Below are 21533 nucleotides of genomic sequence, written 5' to 3'. Positions count from 1 at the left end.
TGGCTACCAAACGAAGGGTTGCAATAATCAACAACTACCTTTCCTCTCAAGATGCAAAATCTCGACCGTCGAGGGTCACCACCGAGCCGGCAAGTCTGCCAAGCTCAACTTGCCAAAAAGCAACAACATGCTACATGTTTTCCATGAAAACACTCGAGACATCAACACATGTCACAAACTGGGGGATGATCATTAGGGTATTGGTTTGGCAGTTTACAGCGTGCGGCGTACATTACGCCCGTTACAAGAAAGTGTCATAAGAATGAGGCGGTTAGTAAATACAAGGAGTAATGGTGAAACGTTTCCTTCATTATGGAACATCAATTCCAGGCGTTACCCATTACCGTTTCCTTCCATTTACTCAAACCGTTTCCAATTCTTACGAGACCAGGGTACGTTTCATTGCGATTTGTATAAATAGGTCTCACCTATTTCCACCAAACAACAAGTTTTTGGTCAGGAGCATACACCACTCAGAAATCACCTGTTAGATTTCACATCTGTTAGTTTACGCTTTCTGATACAAGTCAAAACAACTACTCTTCCAGAATCAACTATTCTGGTCTCAACACTCTTTTCGATTCCCTCCCCAAAACCAACCCTTCTCCTTCACTTTGTGACCGAAGCAAGTCTGTAACGGCCATTTCTTGGTTTAGGCCGGATTTGTACAGATTGATCTCTCGAATATAAAGTACTCCCTTGCAGTACATTGTTTAGGGTTTAGACTCGTTTCTCACCCACAACACATGAAATTACCGAAACCAACATAAACTGTTTTCACCCTCAAACAATTGGCGACCACAGTGGGAGATCAATCTCTCGATGGCAATATCGATTCCCAATTTCCAGTATCACCTTTCAGTTCCAACTTCAACATGGTGGAACTCAGATCCGGATCATCTGCAAGCTTCGAGAACACCAACGCGGAATCTGTCCCTGGTGTTAACACTCCTTCCAGCGGCATCACTACACCACTTACTGATCCCAGCAGCACTGAAAGCACTCCTTCAGGTGTTACACCACCAATCACCAGGGACAGAGTCGTTGCCGCCTCTAATGTTTCTGCGCAACCTGATAATCCTGGCAGCACCGAAATTGCTCCTCCGGGAGTTTCACTGCCAGTCACCAGGGCCAGAGCTACCGCTACCACCCCTAATGCTTCGTTAAGCATGACGCCTACAACCGCCACTAGGACTCCAGTTACTCCACCAACGGCATGAGAAACCGGAGGAGCCAGAGGGAGCCTACCCTGTATCACCATCGCTGATTTGATGGAACGACAGGAGGTTCTTGATAGACGCATTTATGTGTCTATTTTGTTCTCAATATTCTGTATTGTTAGACTCGATTAAGTACTTATTGTGTTATTTTGTGTTCTTGTAGGAAATTTTAGAGAAATAAGCCCTTGCGGCGAAATGGGCTCAAAAAGTGGTGTTTTACACCCCCAAGATAAAGTATTAAAGGAACCCCAGAAATGCACTGGAAACGTCACAGAAATGTCCCGGCAACGAAACCAAAATGAAGATTATTTGGAGTTAATGGAGGAGATTCAATGGTTCAATTATGTATAAATATGTTCCTAATGTGCTACAGAGAGGTTGTCGAGAGTTGGGAGGAGAAGAGCTGAAGCTGCAGAGGAAGAGTCACGAATTCTCTCTGCTGCTGCTGTTGTTCGTGATGAAGATGAAGAACATGAAGAACGGACCTGCATCAGTGGTAGAAAGGAAAATAAGTACCTAAAATAGCCTGCAAGTGCACAGGGAAGTTGAAGCAAGAAAAAGTAAATAAGGGTTTTGTCCACAGGGACTTGGAGGATTTGCTAAAGTTCTCTAAGTTTCAAAAGTTAACTGAATTCAAAGGAGCTAGTGACAAAAGTTGATAAAAAGGATTGAGTTACTAGGGTTATTAAGTCCGCCTCTAACTTACACCATGTATTCACTAGATTATGCTATTCTTGCCTTATAAGATGCAAGGATTAAGATTCCATTCTTGGTTCTCTACATCTAAGGAGTTTCTCCTATAGAAAGATCAAATCAACTAAAGTATGAATCCAAAGCACTAATTGTCTTGGTTAAGACACAACTAGTCTAAGGATTAAGAGTGGTCTGGTTGAACATGAGTTATAGTTTTATCAACATGCTATAAGTCTAACTACAATGTATTCATAACATACCATGTATTCATAACATACAATGTGAGAGTAGAATGATGATTTACTAACTTTGATTCTTTCCTAAACTTGTTTATCAATCAAGAAAAACATAATCATAGTGTAATACATAACAGTAAGTTAGGGCTTCCTCAAATCCCTAGCAGATGAAACTAGAACATATACATGACCATTATCATCATCTTCACAGGTGTAGACATACTCAAAAATATCATCATAACAGCATACACAGTCAAGGTGAAAATATATCAAGTATAAAATTAATATTGCAATTTTTAAGAAGTAAAATTTATAACTCAAAGCATGCTGTTCACTGGCTAGCCCAGGATGATTCTATTACACACCCACACATCTATTTATACAAACAATAATTTTTAACCTAAAATCCCCAAAACAGTGAACTAGGGTTCTGACAAAAAGTGAGATTAAATCACCTAATACATTGAAAACTACTCGAAAACTTTCACCCATGCCCCTAATTAGACGTACACTAACTTTCCCCAAAAATCCCCAATTTATGAAATTAGGGTTTTACAAAAAATCCTTACCTAATCTCTGAAAACGACTGATAGCTCTCACCCATGCTTCCTTCTCGTCTGCTGATGCTACCCATGCCTTCGATTTATCCTCTAACCTCACCTATTTCATCAAATCCTAACCTAGGGTTCCTGTGAGATGAAACGATTAGGAGGTGATGTTATAAGTGGCTAGAAAGGTAGGTCTTGGTTGTTAGAAATGATGATGGCTCGAGTGGTGGTGGTTGAGTGATTTGGGGGAGATGATGGTTGGAGAGAAGAAGAAAGGGGGAAGAAGGAAGAACCCGATAGAAAAGAGTTTAGGGTTTGTTTGGTTAGGGAAAAGGTAGGTGTTGTAGTGTGAAGCGGAGGCAGCTATCTTGATGTCCAGTGAGATGAAGCCGTAAGATGAAGAGATGATAGACCGAATCCAACGGCTAGGAAAGAAACAGACTTGGGTTTTTGGGTTAGCATTTTGGGTTGAGATGGGCTTGGGATATGCTAAGCCTATTTCTTTCTCTTAAGGGCAATTCTTTCTTCTAAGCCCATTTTCATCTTTTTGGTCTTGCGCACAACATTCTTCGCAGCTTCCTTGCGTGATTCCTCTCGGCTTTTTCCGTGTCTTTGCGCTATTCGCTCCGCAACTCATCTAGCCTTTATTTGGTACCTAAAAATGCAAAATTAAGTGAAATAAAATATTTATCCTTGAGGAGAGTAAAATACAAAATTTGGAATAAAAATAGAATTAAAGGCATACAAAATGGGATAAGTGCCAATAAAATGATAATAAATAATGCAATATTTGGCACCTATCAAATACCCCTAAACCTGAATTTTACTTGTCCTCAAGTAAAACAAAAACTAAGGAAATCCTACCTATACCATTGTCGCTGGTTTCTCGATTGCATTTAGCGAATGCAATAAGCCTTTTGAACCACTAAGTGTCCCTAGTGGACGAGGGAAGTCTCGTGAGGGTTTGCTTAGAACATACCCACAAAGTTCTAGGCCAAAATATGAGCTCAGATTCCATCAAATGTGACATGTGCAAGACAGTTTAAGCTCACAGCAAAATGGAGATGTCAATCTAGCTATCTAAGGCACAATCCTAGCAGTGATAACAAATAAAGACATGTGATAAGAGTGTAAAGTGTATCTACACATGTGTAAAGAAAGATCGGATGTTATGACTACTAATCACCAAGAGATAGTTTCTCAGGCTAAGAACCGAGGTCGAAATCTAGCTAGCTGTCCGGACTTTACGAGAATTGTGAATGAGTTGGAGGTATTTCACAATTACTCGCGTTGTACATCAATGGCATGCACCCTTCCTTGCTTATAAAACAAAAACACAAAAGATGACTCTTTACATGACTCTTATTTACATTGACTACTCTCTTTTATTTTTGGAACAAGAGAGGATGGAATTGATAAATACTTGATTTTTTTTATTTTTTTTAAATATATACATCTTTTTTTTTTTTTTAACATGGTAACACTTTTGATACATATACAAAAGGAAACAAAAAAAATTACATGACTCTTAGCAAGAGGTAGCCCTTTTTGATGCACCCAGTTAAATTCGATGGTTGTCTTTCTTAATGTAACCTCCACCTTCTATCCCAACCAACCAAAGAACAAGCTAGTCAAGTTTCGTTCAGTATTCTAAAGTGATTGGAAATCGTGACTTCCGATAGAACACCTCAAGGATGAGGCTATACATGTATTGGTAGATCGTGCGCGCGCAAATTTCTTATCACTATGTGAATTGTGCTAGAATCAGGGTGCCTAAATATCTAGACTAAGAATCCTTATGTATTACATATTTGCACAAGAGTCAACATTTCAAGGTAAATGAGCTCCATTTATTTTTTATTTTTTTTATTTTTTAATTTTTTATTTTGATTTTTCATTTTTTCAAAAAGAGGGAGGAGTTTTGTTTTCAATTATAGCATGTTATAAGGGTATATACTGATTATCACCCCTAAACCTAAATTAAACAGTGTCCTCAATGTTTAAAAAGTGCAAAAGAAAGAACTGTACAGAAAAGGAAAAAATAAAATGGAATGTTCAACCTGGTTTATGTACAAGGGTGGACTAATCAGGCCGCATAGACGGGATCCTCCAGATCGGTTGCCTCAATGTCAGGCGGAAGTGGTTCAAGGAACGGTTTCAATCGCTGCCCATTCACTTTGAAAATGTTCTTGTTGGAGACATCTTCAAGTTCCACAGCTCCATGAGGGAATACCGTGCGTAATAGGAACGGGCCGGTCCATCGGGACCGCAATTTTCCTGGAAAAAGATGCAGCCGAGAGTCGTATAACAAAACTTTCTGACCCGGTGTGAATGACTTGCGCAGAATACGCTTATCATGAAACAACTTCATCTTTTGCTTATACAGCTTGGCACTGTCATAAGCCTCGTTCCTCAATTCTTCTGACTCATTGAGTTGAAGTTTCCGTTGTGCACCCGCCTTGTCGAGAGAAAAGTTAAGTTTCTTGATAGCCCAGTAAGCTCGATGTTCTAATTCCACAGGAAGATGACATGGCTTTCCATACACTAGACGATAAGGGGACATGCCAATTGGTGTCTTATAAGCTGTTCTATAGGCCCACAAAGCATCATTCAATCTCAATGACCAATCTTTCCTTGACGGGTTGACCGTCTTCTCCAGAATGTGCTTAATTTCCCTATTAGAAACTTCTACTTGTCCGCTTGTCTGAGGGTGGTACGGAGTTGCAACCTTGTGGGTTATGCCATACTTGCGTACTAAAGACTCAAAGTACTTGTTGCAGAAATGTGAACCACCGTCACTGATTATAGCTCTAGAGGTACCAAAACGTGAAAATATGTTCTCCTTCATAAATGAGAGTACCACCTTGTGGTCATTCGTCTTGGTTGCAACAGCTTCAACCCACTTCGAAACGTAATCAACAACAACTAGGATGTATAATTTTCCTTCAGAAATAGGAAATGGACCCATAAAGTCAATCCCCCACACATCAAATAGCTCAACGATCAAAATCGGATTCAACGGCATCATGTTTCTCCTCGAGATACTTCCTAGTTTCTGACAGCGCTCACAAGCAATACAATACTCATGGCAGTCTCTAAACAGCGATGGCCAGTAAAACCCACACTGCAGGATCTTTGCAGCGGTCTTCTTGGCACTGAAATGCCCTCCACATGCTTGGTCATGACAGAAAGATATCACATCTTTCTGTTCCATGTCGGGTACACATCTCCTAATGATTTGGTCTCGGCAGTACTTAAACAAATATGGGTCGTCCCAAAGGAAATGTTTAACTTCAGCCAAGAACTTGGAGCGGTCTTGTCTCGACCAATGTGAGGGCATTCTACCTGTAGCAAGGTAGTTAACAATGTCGGCAAACCAAGGAAGGTTTGACACAGACATCAATTGTTCATCAGGGAATGATTCTCTAATCAGCTCAGATTCATCAATAGACTCACTAGTTAATCGGGACAAGTGATCAGCAACCACATTCTCACAACCTTTCTTATCACGGATTTCGATGTCGAATTCCTGTAATAAGAGTATCCATCGAATAAGGCGAGCTTTAGCATCCTTCTTAGAAAGAAGATACTTCAAAGCCGCATGGTCAGTGTATATGATGATCTTAGATCCTATCAAATAAGATCTAAACTTGTCTAATGCAAATACCACGGCAAGTAACTCCTTCTCGGTAGTCGAATAGTTGAGTTGAGCATCATTAAGAGTTTTACTAGCATAGTATATCACATATGGTAGTCTATCAACACGCTGTCCTAAAACAGCGCCAACGGCATAATCAGAGGCATCACACATGAGTTCGAACGGTAGTTCCCAGTTGGGTGGTTGGACAATAGGAGCTGAGGTGAGGAGAGTCTTGAGTTCTTCCCATGCCTTCACACAAGCAGCATCGAAGTTAAAGACAACATCTTTGACAAGTAGATTACACAAAGGTCTTGAGATTTGGCTAAAGTTTTTGATGAATCGCCGGTAGAACCCAGCGTGACCTAAAAATGATCGAATCCCCTTCACAGAGTGGGGTTGTGGTAAATGTTGAATGAGGTCGACTTTAGCTTTATCTACTTCAATTCCTTTTTCCGAAACGATGTGTCCTAGAACTATGCCGGAGTTTACCATGAAGTGGCATTTTTCCCAGTTTAAAATCAGATTCTTTTGCTTACATCTAGACAACACAAGGACCAGATGGTCCAAACATTCATCAAAAGAGGAACCAAACACAGAGAAATCATCCATAAAGATCTCGAGAAAACTATCTATCATGTCTGAAAAAATGCTCATCATGCAACGCTGAAAAGTAGCAGGTGCATTACACAGCCCGAAGGGCATACGTCTAAAAGCAAATGTCCCAAATGGACACGTAAATGTAGTTTTTTCCTGATCTTCCGGTGCAATGTGAATTTGGTTATAACCGGAAAAGCCATCTAGAAAACAGTAGTGACTGTGTCCAGACACACGTTCTAGCATTTGGTCTATGAAGGGAAGGGGGAAGTGATCTTTTCTTGTTACTGTGTTCAACTTCCTGTAGTCGATACATACTCGCCATCCTGTGGTTGTACGTGAAGGGACTAACTCATTCTTTTCGTTCCGAACTACAGTAATGCCTGACTTCTTAGGCACAACTTGAATGGGACTAACCCATTTACTATCTGAAATCGGATATATGATACCCGCATCAAGTAGCTTCAAGATCTCACTCTTAACAACGTCTCTCATGTTAGGATTAAGTCTCCTTTGCATTTCCCTAGATGGTTTGGCATTCTCTTCAAGATTAATGTGGTGCATGCAAATGGTGGGACTTATCCCTTTGAGATCTGAGATGGTCCATCCTAAGGCTTCTTTCTGCTCCTCAAGTACTCCTAAAAGCTTGTTTTCCTGTTCTATGTTTAATCGTGAAGAAATGATAACAGGTAAAGTATCAGAAGGACCTAGAAATGCATACTTCAAAGTATCAGGTAATGGTTTCAATTCCTGTTTGGCCTTAGGAGACTCATCCGAAGATATAACAGACTTCTCAGAAAGTGGGAGTTGTTCCACTGTAGTCTGCCATTTAGTGATGTCCATTTGAGGTACAGATTCGAGCAAAGATTGGACTTCACCAATGTATTCATCATCATACAACTCCAAGTTAACATCTTCCAAACATGCTTGCAAGGGATCTTTTGACATAATGCCAGTCAATGAATCTTGTATCAAACTCTCAATCATATTGACCTCATGTACATCCTCATCATCAAGATTCACATGCTGTTGACTAACATTAAACGCATTCAATTCTACAGTCATGTTTCCAAAAGATAGTTCAACACTCCATTCGACAGTTGATGATCGCATTGGAACGTCGCCAAGAAAGGACGTCCTAAAATGACAGGAATGTGACATTGGGTTTTGTACAGGTTGAGTGTCTAAGACAATGAACTTCAACCTTAATCAAAACGTCTTCTACCCACTCCACGAGGAACTTTGACGGATCGGTCCGCCAATTGGAGAGTTATGGGTGTAGGCTTCAACTCTCCAAACCTAACTGCACATAAACAGAATATGGCAGGAGGTTCACACTTGCACCTAGATCTAATAAAGCTCTATTGACCGTGTGTTTCCGATAGTGCAAGAATTGTTGGACAACCTGGGTCCTTAAACGGTGGAGTTTTGTTTAGAATGATGGAACTCACCTGTTCAGCTAAGAAAGCACGTTTTGCACATTAAGCTTGCGCTTTTGAGTACACAAGTCTTTGAGGAATTTGGCATATGCAGGGATTTGCTTGATTGCCTCAAGAAAAGGAATGTTGATGTTGACTCTTTTGAACAGTTCTAACATTCATTGTATGGGTGCTTTCTGTTGAACTAACCTCTGAGGATATGGAGCAACATGAGCATTAGGAGTTAGAGGGATATTCACAACAGTGGGATTGTCGGCTTCACTAATGTGCTCAGGCTCCTTTTCTAACTGGAGGTTTCTTTGGTGGTGTAGGCAATGATATGTTTGGCTCAGATTCATTTGATTGTGGTATGCCTACATTGTTCTCAACAATCTTACCACTTCGGAGAGTGGTGATGGAATGGACTTGATCGGGTGAGGTTTCATTGCAAGATGAGTGCTGCTGCTTGAAATATCCTCTTTGGATTTTGTTGGGGTTGGCTAGGAAGTTTACCCTTTTCTCTTGTATTCAGTGCATCGCAAATTTGACCCATCTGTAGTTCTAGAGCGGAGACTCTTGATCAGTTGCTTTCTCATTTTTCATCAGATGTTGGGTCAACTGATTGATACTCTCTTCGATGCTAGACAATTTCTTGTCAGCAGTGTATTGAGGGTACGACTGCTGTTGAGGATTTTTTTGATAGCCTTGATTGTTTTGATAGCTTTGAGTGGGTTGAGATGGTCCTCCTTGAATGGGTCCTTTAGACCATGAAAAATTGGGGTGGTTCCTCCATCCTGGGTTGTAGGTCTGTGAATAAGGGTTATGCTCTTGTTTTTGAAACATAGCATGTGCCTGTTCCAGCCTAGATTCTTGGAATGCATGCATTTCCGGACAATCACTGACCTGATGGTCAGAACCGTTACATATATCACAGATAGCCATTTCGACATGTTCACAGAAAGCAGTGGTAGAAGGTTTTACGTTTTTCTGAAGTTCTAACGCTTCTATTCTTCTTGCTAGTGCTGCCATTTTTGCATTTCCCTCAAAATCAGACTCAATTCTATGGACCTTATCTACAGGTGTAGTCTTTCTAGGTTCACGAATGGACTCCCACTGTTGAGTTTTTTCAGCAACTTCAATTAGGAAAGCCCAAGAGTCATCAGCACTTTTATCTGTGAAGAGTCCATTACACATAGACTCTACAATTGTTCGGGTGGAGACATCTAAACCTTCATACAAAATTTGCACAAGTCTCCATTTTTCAAAACCATGATGGGGACACTTAAGCAACAATTCATTGAATCTCTCAAGATATCTAGCTAAGGTTTCACCTTCTAATTGTACAAAGCTGTTCAGACTTTGACGAATTGTCGCAGTCTTGGTTAGGGAAGAACTTTTTGAAAAACTCTTTTGTGAGGTTGTCCCATGTCCTAATTGACTGTGGATGTAAGGCATACAGCCATGACTTGGCCTTTTCCTTCAAAGAGAAAGGAAATAGTCTCAATTTTAGGGTTTCGTCAGACATCTGAGTGAAACGTATAGTTCCACAAATCTCCTCGAATTCTCTCACGTGATGGTAAGGGTTTTCGTTTTCAATTCCTCTAAACACGGGAAGCATTTGTATTGTGCTCGATTTTAGCTCATAATGACCAGTAGCTTCTGGTAAAACAATGCACGAGGGTTGCTTGTCCTTGTGGGGTACATGTAATCCTTGAGACTACGGGGTTCTTCCATTATCTCAGGTTGGTCCGGTGTGTTTTCCTCAGAAGATGTGGGTATGTCAATTGGGTCTATTGGATTGACTCTAATTAGTCGGTTTGATTGGTCTCTAAAGGTCACAACCATATCCTAATAAGATCATTGATCGATAATAACATCTAACAAGCCCACAGTCAATGAAAAAAACACGACCTAAAATTTGGTTTTGTTGGGTTTTGGTTTCACAATGGGTTTTGGTTTATAAAATGTAGAGCCCAAATTTTTTTTGAAAGGGTTAGAAACTTTGGTTTAAAATGGGTTTAGAAAATTTTTGGATTAATTGGGACAAAGCCCAACCAACTAAAAGGCTTTTGGTTCTTGGGTTCTTTGAAGAATTTTGGTGAGAAAAATCTTAACTCACGGCCCAACAGAATTGTTTAGGAGCCCAATGGATGGGATAAAACCTATAGTCCAAATTAAAGTGCAAGCCCACAAAGAAAAGAAAAAATAACAAACAAATAATTACAAGCCCATAAAGAAAGAGAAAAAGAAAAAAAAATAAAAATTATTACAAGCCCAAATAAAAATAAAGAAAAAGAAAAAAAAATTATTACAAGCCCAAATATAAATACTTAAATACAAGCCCAAAGAAATTTAATGAGGCCCAGTTGGGTTAGCTCATGGGTTAGGCTTACTTGATTTTTGGAGGGAAGCCCAAATTTGGGCTTTTTATCCCTTTTTGTTGCACTAGCCCAGTTGGGCTTGGATCTTCCTTAGCAACCTTAATCAACAGCTCAGCAGAATTGCACCAGCAGCTTCACAGCAGCAGCAAGCAGGAGGGAGCAGCAACAACAGCAACAGCAGCTTCACAGCAACAGCAACAACAGCAAAATAGCAGCAGCAACAGTAGCAGCAAACAAGGAAGTTGCAGGTCAGGAACAAGCAAGATTAACAAGAAAGAAAACAGAAAACAAGCAAACCGCTACCGAGTCCCCGGCAGCGGCGCCAAAAACTTGGTAGAAAGGAAAAGAAGTACCTAAAATAGCCTGCAAGTGCACAGGGAAGTTGAAGCAAGAAAAAGTAAATAAGGGTTTTGTCCACAGGGACTTGGAGGATTTTCTAAAGTTCTCTAAGTTTCAAAAGTTAACTGAATTCAAAGGAGCTAGTGACAAAAGTTGATAAAAAGGATTGAGTTACTAGGGTTATTAAGTCCACCTCTAACTTACACCATGTATTCACTAGATTATGCTATTCTTGCCTTATAAGATGCAAGGATTAAGATTCCATTCTTGGTTCTCTACATCTTAGGAGTTTCTCCTATAGAAAGATCAAATCAACTAAAGTATGACTCCAAAGCACTAATTGTCTTGGTTAAGACACAACTAGTCTAAGGATTAAGAGTGGTCTGGTTGAACATGAGTTGTAGTTTTATCAACATGCTATAAATCTAACTACAATGTATTCATAACATACCATGTATTCATAACATACAATGTGAGAGTAGAATGATGATTTACTAACTTTGATTCTTTCCTAAACTTGTTTATCAATCAAGAACAAAATAATCATAGTGTAATACATAACAGTAAGTTAGGGCTTCCTCAAATCCTTAGCAAATGAAACTAGAACATATACATGACCATTATCATCATCTTCACAGGTGTAGACATACTCAAAAATATCATCATAACAACATACACAGTCAAGGTGAAAATATATCAAGTATAAAATTAATATTGCAATTTTTAAGAAGTAAAATTTATAACTCAAAGCATGCTGTTCACTGGCTAGCCCAGGATGATTCTATTACACACCCAAACATCTATTTATACAAACAATAATTTTTAACCTAAAATCCCCAAAACAGTGAACTAGGGTTCTGACAAAAAGTGAGATTAAATCACCTAATACATTGGAAACTACTCGAAAACTTTCACCCATGCCCTTAATTAGACGTACACTAACTTTCCCCAAAAATCCCCAATTTATGAAATTAGGGTTTTACAAAAAATCCTTACCTAATCTCTGAAAACGACTGATAGCTCTCACCCATGCTTCCTTCTCGTCTGCTGATGCTACCCATGCCTTCGATTTATCCTCTAACCTCACCTATTTCATCAACTCCTAACCTAGGATTCCTGTGAGATGAAACGATTAGGAGGTGATGTTATAAGTGGCTAGAAAGGTAGGTCTTGGTTGTTAGAAGTGATGATGGCTCGAGTGGTGGTGGTTGAGTGATTTGGGGGAGATGATGGTTGGAGAGAAGAAGAAAGGGGGAAGAAGGAAGAACCCGATAGAAAAGAGTTTAGGGTTTGTTTGGTTAGGGAAAAGGTAGGTGTTGTAGTGTGAAGCGGAGGCAGCTATCTTGATGTCCAGTGAGATGAAGCCGTAAGATGAAGAGATGATGGACCGAATCCAACGGCTAGGAAAGAAACGGACTTGGGGTTTTTGGGTTATCATTTTGGGTTGAGATGGGCTTGGGATATGCTAAGCCTATTTCTTTCTCTTAAGGGCAATTCTTTCTTCTAAGCCCATTTTCATCTTTTTGGTCTTGCGCACAACATTCTTCGCAGCTTCCTTGCGTGATTTCTCTCGGCTTTTTCCGTGTCTTTGCGCTATTCGCTCCGCAACTCATCTAGCCTTTATTTGGTACCTAAAAATGCAAAATTAAGTGAAATAAAATATTTATCCTTGAGGAGAGTAAAATACAAAATTTGGAATAAAAATAGAATTAAAGGCATACAAAATGGGATAAGTGCCAATAAAATGATAATAAATAATGCAATATTTGGCACCTATCAATCAACAGTCGTTTTTCAACAGTGAAATAGACTCACAGGCGTGGGTCGTAGGTGTAGGTCTTAGAGCTACAGTAACAATAGCACTTCTTCTGTGTCGTTCATTTTGGATGCTTTCTGTGGGTCGCACATTCATTGTTTTATTATTTCATCTCCATTTTCATCCTTGGAAACACCCTTTGAGAAATAAATAAATATTTTGAGCGTGTTTTTATCATGATGAGCTAAACCCAACACTGGGACGACGGAGGAGGTCGAATTTCATCCATGTGGTAATTTCATTAATTCTTTTATTTACTTTTTGCACTAATTTTAATTGAATTATGATTTTGAATTAATTACTTGTGATTTCATTTGATGGAGTATGCTTAGTCCTAGGGATTTTTGATATGCCATGCTTAAGAAATACAAGTAATATTTTATAAAATCTATCTTGGCAATAAACTAGAGTTAATATTTGTTTTGTTTTGAACTATAATCGCCTAGAATTAAATTCTGAACCACTTGAAAATGAAAAATGGCCGAATCTTTAGTCCCAGTACCTCTCGCCCATTGTTTATATTTTTGTATATATATTTTTATTAAATCTAAAAATTCCATTAATCTTCACAAGTCCGAGAGTTTGAACCTCATTACTACAAACCCACGAAAAATCAATAATCATTTTGGCGCCGCCGACGCGGATTTGTGCTTAGGTAGAATTTTTAGGTTTTTATTATTTATTTTTTTTACTATTATTTGTTCCTTTTTACGTTTCTTTTTGTGTCTTTGATTTACAGGTTCGAAGTGGAATACTAAGGACTTGGGAACAAAAAGCTTAAAGCTAAAAGAGAAGAAAAAAAAGACATAATTTTTTTTAGGATTTGTAAATAGGCTTTATTTTTCATAATTTTTGTAATTTTTGGACTTTTTATTTGGACTTTTTTCTGGACAATCGGACTTTATTCTTTTTTTAACCCTACAGAAGGGTATTATTAAAAAAAAAAATTATATAAACTGTGTGCAGGGAAGGACGACGATTACTATATCGTCTCGGCCCCTCGGGTTCGTACACGGCATAGGAGTCGTGGCCCGAGTCGACGACAACGGTTCATCCCCGGTCTGGTACGGGAGGTAAGTCCAATCGAAACACTCGCGAATCCCCTGCAAGCGAGTTACTGTATGCCTTAAGGTGATAATTGTTTGAGGACGAACCAGACTGTCTTTATTTTCCTAGTAAAGGGCAAGGCCTGGCCTAAACAAGATAAGGGTTCGGATTTCATCACCGTTCCCTTCTTGACCGTTTTAGGAAAACAAAACCTAACGCGAACCCAAGCTTTAAAATATGATTAGAAAGAGATCTATAGGGTATCGAGCTTGTTAGGAAAATTTTTCGAAGGATATTGGTTACCTTTTAAGCAACTTCAAAGTTCATGGTGACTTCTGGGAGTTGAAACAAGCCGCCTTGTAACGCCGGTGAGACCTTGGGTATCAAAGCTCCATTGAGCTTCCCTCGCCTCAGTTTCATCTCACATTAGCTCGGATTGATCCAGAGGTGTTGCTCAAACTGTAACGAATTCCCCTTCGAGAGATAGAAGCTGGTCTAGAAACAATCTAAGTGGAGCCATCATTCTTTTTGTTTGCTAGAAATATTTAGGTTTTCTTTGGTGGAGTCGAGTCGGCCTTGTTTGTGATTGTATAGAATCCCTCTGTAGTTTATATTTCTTCGGTGATGAATCCTTTTGAGGAGACGCCACCTGCGATGACGTTGCGAGAATATATATAGAAATTCTCATTATCAAGAGACGTCTTCGGAAATGACTCTTGGTGAATATATGCGTGAGCAGCGATATATGGATACTCCAACTTTTATTTAGGAATCACCTCTAACGATCTATGAGAAATATTATAAACATAGACCATGTAGTTGGGAACAAAGCTTGAGAATTCGTGAATATCAAAAATTATATTGTGATGATGATGATGAGGAGGATGGTGATGATGATTATAATGATATTTCTAGTTCAAATCCAAATAATTTTAATAATTATTTACCTATTCAAAAGGACGAGGATTTGACTAGAAATACCCCCGTTTTAGACGATGATTACGAAACCGATGATGGTTTAGAGGAACCAGTTTATCTTGAGAGTACTGTTTTCGAGTCAAACGATTTAGAAACAATAGTCTTAGAAGAACTCGTAGAGATTAGCGGGGATGAACCTGACTTAGAAAAATCAACCGCCCACTTTCAGGAATCTGATGACCTAGAAATTAGGGAGATTATGACCAGTCTACCTAGAGACGCCGAAAACTCTAAGTTTGGGGGTGATTATCATTCTCCATGTTCTTTAACTCTTAAAAATATCCCTCACTTGGGACTTGACATCAATGCCTCACCCATCTTACGAGACTATCTTCGTACTCGTTTTCCCGAACTTAATAATATTCTACACGAGTCTCAACTGTTAGAAACGCATCCTCTGGTTGATGAGGTTAGCTCAGGCAATAATCCCAAGATTAACTTTGTTTTCCCACCAAAAAAGTTTCTACCAATTGTGGGAACTTTTGATTTTAAGATGTGTCGGTTATTAAGTTTTGAGACTAAACCTAATCAGTTTAGGATATTAGGGTCGACACATTTTCTTAAGGAAGACCACCTCTTTCATTGTGGTCAGCTGTGTGAGTCAAATCTGATTGACTTAGAGGATCCCCAGTTATTCAGGTTGTTGTTATGTGCTTATAAGTTCTTAGTTGAGTTTTTCCAGACTCTAATACCTGAACCGGATCTTAGCTTTGAGGAAATCCAACCGATGAAAACCTTTTATTTAGACCCTTTTATAGAGCCTGAACCTGAACCACAACTAGTTGTAGTTGTCTTAAGCAAGGGTATGTTCGGTATCTTCTTGGTCTGTTGCAGTTTCCTCTTCTTGTGGGTAACAATTTTTGATCCATATGACCCACAGTTATTCCGGCTACTACTATATGATTCTACGTGGTGACTAATCCTTGCTTAGTCTGGCTGAAGACTTTAAACTTAGAACTTCTTGGGAGGTAACCCAATATTCATGCGACATGGTAATATCTTTCCTTATCTCTTTTGCTTCATTGGTAACAGTTTCTCCTTGTTCATGCTGTTAATTTTATCTTTAGAACATCGAGGACAATGTTAGATTTAAGTTTGTGGGTATGGGAGAAACATTTTAGTCGCATTTTTGAAAATTCTAGCGTCACATAGTACCCGGTTAGCTAAGTTTACATACTGTTTCTCACCGAAAAGATAGAAATTGGAATGCTAGAGATAACAACCTATTGAGACATTAGAGAAAAAGACATTGGGATCCTTGAAATTCAGGAGATAACTTGTTCCTTTTAGAGGGTAACCGTGATGGACCTAACCATCCATGATGGAAAGGCAAGTAGGTCAGAACGAAATGCCAGAAAGACAGAGCAACCTCACAATGTAGTCTTAGTTACTGGATTACGACTCTCTCTCAGTAGAAACTTATCATCATCAACAAGCGGAGTGACATCAAAATTTATGAAAAAGTTGAAGACGTTTAAGGTTTAGAAGCAACAATAGAAAAGAATAATTCAAAAATCAGAGTTGAAGACTTAGTTACAAGAAGTTACAAGAGCAAATGATATAAGTTGTTGAAGTTCATGATACCAAGACATCACAAGTTGTGAAGATCCAAGTTCTAAAGTCCTTCTCTCATGGCCATGTCAATTTTGTCTTGTAAAAAAACAAAAAACAAAAATGAAAAAAACAACAACATCATTACGTTCTTTTTGTTCAATAAGGCCATAGGGAAGAAGAAATTTATAAGTCAAGCAAGAAATCGAAGAGAAGAGTTAATTGTCAAGGTTCTATGAGGTTCGAGAGTTTATCATCAACAGTTGAAGACCGAAGAAGACGTTATTTCTACTGAGCACTGTGAGAGAGTCGAAGAAAGATGCATTTTGGTTGCTTTGTTAGTCTGCTTTCAATCTGGCACAAGATCTTTCTAGCACTGGTTTAACTCATCACACGTAATTAGTCCAGCTGTGTAGCAGATGTCCCTCTCATCTTTATCGCTCTCCTAATCTTATCCAGCTGTAAAGCAGCGGGCGCATCTTACAATGTTTATCTAGCTGTGTAGCGGATATCTCTTTATCTAGCAGTCGTGCGGATGTGTCTCCCCTTTTCTTCAGTCAGCTTTAGAGCTGACACCTTTAATTTCTCTGGCATTCTAGTTACTTGGAGATAGGTTGAGAATATGTATGTCCTCATAGCTCTTTGGATACTTGTGACCAATTAGAAGTCATGGTTTTTGTGGGTACACCTCTGTTAAACCCACCCGAGATTAACTCGGTTTTATTTTTTAGTTTTGCTCGAGGACTAGCAAATAATAAGTTTGGGGGTATTTGATAGACGCATTTATGTGTCTATTTTGTTCTCAATATTCTGTATTGTTAGACTCGATTAAGTACTTATTGTGTTATTTTGTGTTCTTGTAGGAAATTTTAGAGAAATAAGCCCTTGTGGCGAAATGGGCTCAAAAAGTGGTGTTTTACACCCCCAAGATAAAGTATTAAAGGAACCCCAGAAATGCACTGGAAACGTCACAGAAATGTCCCGGAGGAACCAAGAAAAATTACTATTTCCACCCAAAAATTACTATTTCCACCCAAAAAGTACTATTTCAGCCCCAATTGCTAAAGGGACACCATAACTGGATTAGGGGGAGGCCAGTTTTCTTCCCAAATTCAAATTCCAAAATTGGCGGGAAAATTTGGTTATTTACTGGCATATTTGCCAATCGATTTTGAAGGAGTTTCAGGCCGATTCAATGGCTGAAACTCATTGGGTATCTTCTGCTGGGCTAGACAGGAAGGATATGGGTGTTGGATGCGATCAAATTCGGCTGGAAAATCCATCAGATGAAATCAGAGCAGACGCGTGTATGGAAAATATTTCACGGGGTTTTGATGAGTTGGAAGTGTGCTGCTCGTGTTTGGATGGGGCTTGGCTATATTCTGAAGTGTGTTTGAGATAAACAAAGAAAATCTACTTACCATTTACAGCTCTAGACGCGTATAGAGATAATTCAGGGAAGAAAATATTCCGAAATATTTTTCTTCAATGGCCGAATAAATGAAGATTATTTGGAGTTAATGGAGGAGATTCAATGGTTCAATTACGTATAAATATGTTCCTAATGTGCTACAGAGAGGTTGTCGAGAGTTGGGAGGAGAAGAGAGGAAGCTGCAGAGGAAGAGTCACGAATTCTCTCTGCTGCTGCTGCTGTTCGTGATGAAGATGAAGAACATGAATAACGGACCTGCATCAGCAGTCGTTTTTCAACAGTGAAATAGACTCACAGGCGTGGGTCGTAGGTGTGGGTCTTAGAGCTACAACAACAATAGCACTTCTTCTGGTCGTTCATTTTGGACGCTTTCTGTGGGTCGCACATTCATTGTTTTATTATTTCATCTCCATTTTCATCCTTGTAAACACCCTTTGAGCAATAAATAAATATTTTGAGCGTGTTTTTATCATGATGAGCTAAACCCAACACTGGGACGACGGAGGAGGTCGAATTTCATCCATGTGGTAATTTCATTATTCTTTTATTTACTTTTTGCACTAATTTTAATTGAATTAAGATTTTAAATTAATTACTTGTGATTTCATTTGATGAAGTATGCTTAGTCCTAGGGATTTTTGATATGCCATGCTTAAGAAATACAAGTAATATTTTATAAAATCTATCTTGGCAATAAACTAGAGTTAATATTTGTTTTGTTTTGAACTATAATCGCCTAGAATTAAATTCTGAACCACTTGAAAATGAAAAATGGCCGAATCTTTAGTCCCAGTACCTCTCGACCATTGTTTATATTTTTATATATATATTTTTATTAAATCTAAAAATTCCATTAATCTTCACAAGTCCGAGAGTTTGAACCTCATTACTAAAAACCCACGAAAAATCAATAATCAGTTCTTTCTAAAGCCCAGATGGACATGGTCTCGACTCAGAAAGAAGTACTCGTCTTTCTCAAGGCCCTGACAGAACGAATACCGCAGGAATCACGCCATCCAACGACGATGGGAAACGCCTCAAACACTCCTGGCGCCACCACCTCAGTAGAGCGCATCTCCATGGACGAATGGATTCGTTCCAGAACCCATTGGAGAGAAATCAGCCGTCCAATTTTGTTATACGAGAGGATTTGGAGCAACTTCTTCGGAATCGAGTCAAAAGTGATGAAATAGACATGCATCAGCATCAACCCCCTTACCCACCTGAAATACAGAGAATTCCTCTTCCAAGAGGATACTCTTCTCCCCGATTCACTCTGTACGACGACACCAGAAATGCACGTGAGCATATATCTCGATTCCTGGAGTCCCTAGGAGAACACGAATAAAATCACATTCTTCGTCTGAGGGAGTTTTCGAAATCGCTTACCGGAAGAACATACACGTGGTACAACATCATCGCGCCAAATAGCATCCCCAACTGGGGTGACATGGTTATCGCTTTCTACAAGAAATATTTCTTCGTGTCTGAACAAGTTACCTTCTCGGATCTAGGAAGGATGTTCCAACGAGATAACGAACATCCAAATGATTTTTTCAAAAGATTCAAGATTCAAGCGCTAGATTGTCATGACCCGTACATGACCGAACAACAACTGGTGAATTCCTGCATCAATGGTATGGCTCCCATCTATCACGCCTTGCTAGAGAACCTACGATTCCAGACGTTCTCTGAACTCCATGAGGCTGCCAAACGATCGGCCACGACGGCACCATCATTCTTAGAAAGAACCAGTCTAGTTAGAAACGAAAACGCACGCGAAACCCGAGGAAGTAGATGTCTTGTCAACAAGCAATACAACTCTGGTCCCTCCTTCGTGAGTGTAGTATACGAAGGAGGAAAAAGGAAGGCCCCAGCGGCAGATCAACTGCTTAAGCGCGCAGCACCAGCACAACGATCAGCTCAGCCACGGAGGGCCGTCGCTAAGGCTCCCATGCATCATCACGAATCTGGAGAAGATGTCTTGGATTTCCCGTTCCCGATCTAGGAAGTGATCGAACTATTAGATGCATGGATCCAGGACGATGTCATCAGACTACCACCTCCCAGACGCCCACCGACCGAAGCATAGATGGAGCACCCCAAATAATGCCGCTATCACCGGTTCGTTCACCACCCTACCAACGACCGCAACAGACTAAAGCATATCTTCAAGGAGAAAGTAGAGGCAGGGGAACTTCAACTGGGAAATAGGGAGTGCATAGAGATCCCTTTCCAGTCAGGATTTTCGAGATCTCTGGGGACTCCGTACACGAAATTGTACAAACCATGATGCAGCACGTGTGCGAAATTCTCTACTTTTCCAAGGCGCATCGTCAAGACATCTTCACGGCTCTCAATCGTGTCGGGAAAACGGTTTTTTCCTACTACGGAAGCCGCGCCAAGATCCCAAGCTCTCTTAGGAAGGGGTACTGAAAAGCACAACTGGGGACTGCTGACCACGACCTATTTAAGAGGCATTGAATTCGGTAACACACTAATCGACGCAGCCTCTGACTTCAACATCGTTACCTTCAAGACTCTGAAATCTACGAGAATTTTGAAGCGAGAGGCTACCTATTCCCCGTTTGTAATCAAGAACCCGAAAGGGGAATCCTTGAACGCGTATGGCTACGTTAACCTCGAGATCAATATAGGAGCCGCTATAACGATAAGTGTCGTAAACACCTTGATATTTATTTATTGTTTATGCTTTCTTTGCTAAGTTTTCTTGTAAAATATGTATCTTATGCTTGCTTTTGAGTGTTTAGGTACTTTGGAGTCATTTGAAACAAAAGAAGAAGAAACAGGGCAAAAGTATCATTGCACGTGCAACTGCTGTTGGAGGCGAATTATTTCTCATTATTTACTTTTATTTCTCCGTCTCTGTATGAAAATCATGTCGGCTTTAGTGATGCATATTCATTTGTCTGAAAAGCACGACAGCTTTAGTGATGAAGAGACATTGAAGAGAAGAAGTGAATCTGAGAAGTAAGAGATAACTGATGTTGATGGAAGATTTCGAGGAAGAATAAGGCGTTCATTTGGAGAGAAAAGGAGCAAAAAGATCAAGTCGCAAGCGAAGAATGAGCTGTCAGTTCCTCGCAACTGACAGTTGAGCAAATAAGCAGAATAGGCAGTCAGTTTGCTGAAACTGACAGGCCAAATATCACTGTGTGTCCCTTATCCTAAAGTACCGGGTGTCTATATCAATTCCTACTCCTACCCATAACCTAAAAATCAGAGAAATCACTGGTTTTTATTTCTCTTCCACTGTCTAAAATCGAGAAGGAATGGCGGCTTTGTTAATGCTACAGAGATGCAGAAATTCAGTGAAATCAGAGAATGGGTTGTAGCTGTTCGATTCAAAAGGAAAGAAGAAATTGAAATAGGTATGTCTGGTTCTGGAATCAAGACGAGAAGATCTGTAAGATGGGTTTATGTTGAATTTCAGTCCCAAACAAGTATAAAGGAGAAGCTGATGATAGTGCAGTCGAAATCAGAGTTAGGATTTGATGTTGGAAGTGATAAGAAGACAAAGGAAATGAGATGGGGTTTGCTTCAGAACTGAAATTGAAGAGAACCGATGATGCTTTGATGTTGAGGAATTGATGATGCAACATGATATTGATTCATGGGT

This window comes from Papaver somniferum, chromosome 6 (assembly GCF_003573695.1).
Source record: "Papaver somniferum cultivar HN1 chromosome 6, ASM357369v1, whole genome shotgun sequence".
NCBI classification, from domain to species: domain Eukaryota; kingdom Viridiplantae; phylum Streptophyta; class Magnoliopsida; order Ranunculales; family Papaveraceae; genus Papaver; species Papaver somniferum.
The sequence above is the reverse complement of the archived record's forward strand: the minus strand, read 5'-3'. Positions refer to the sequence as shown.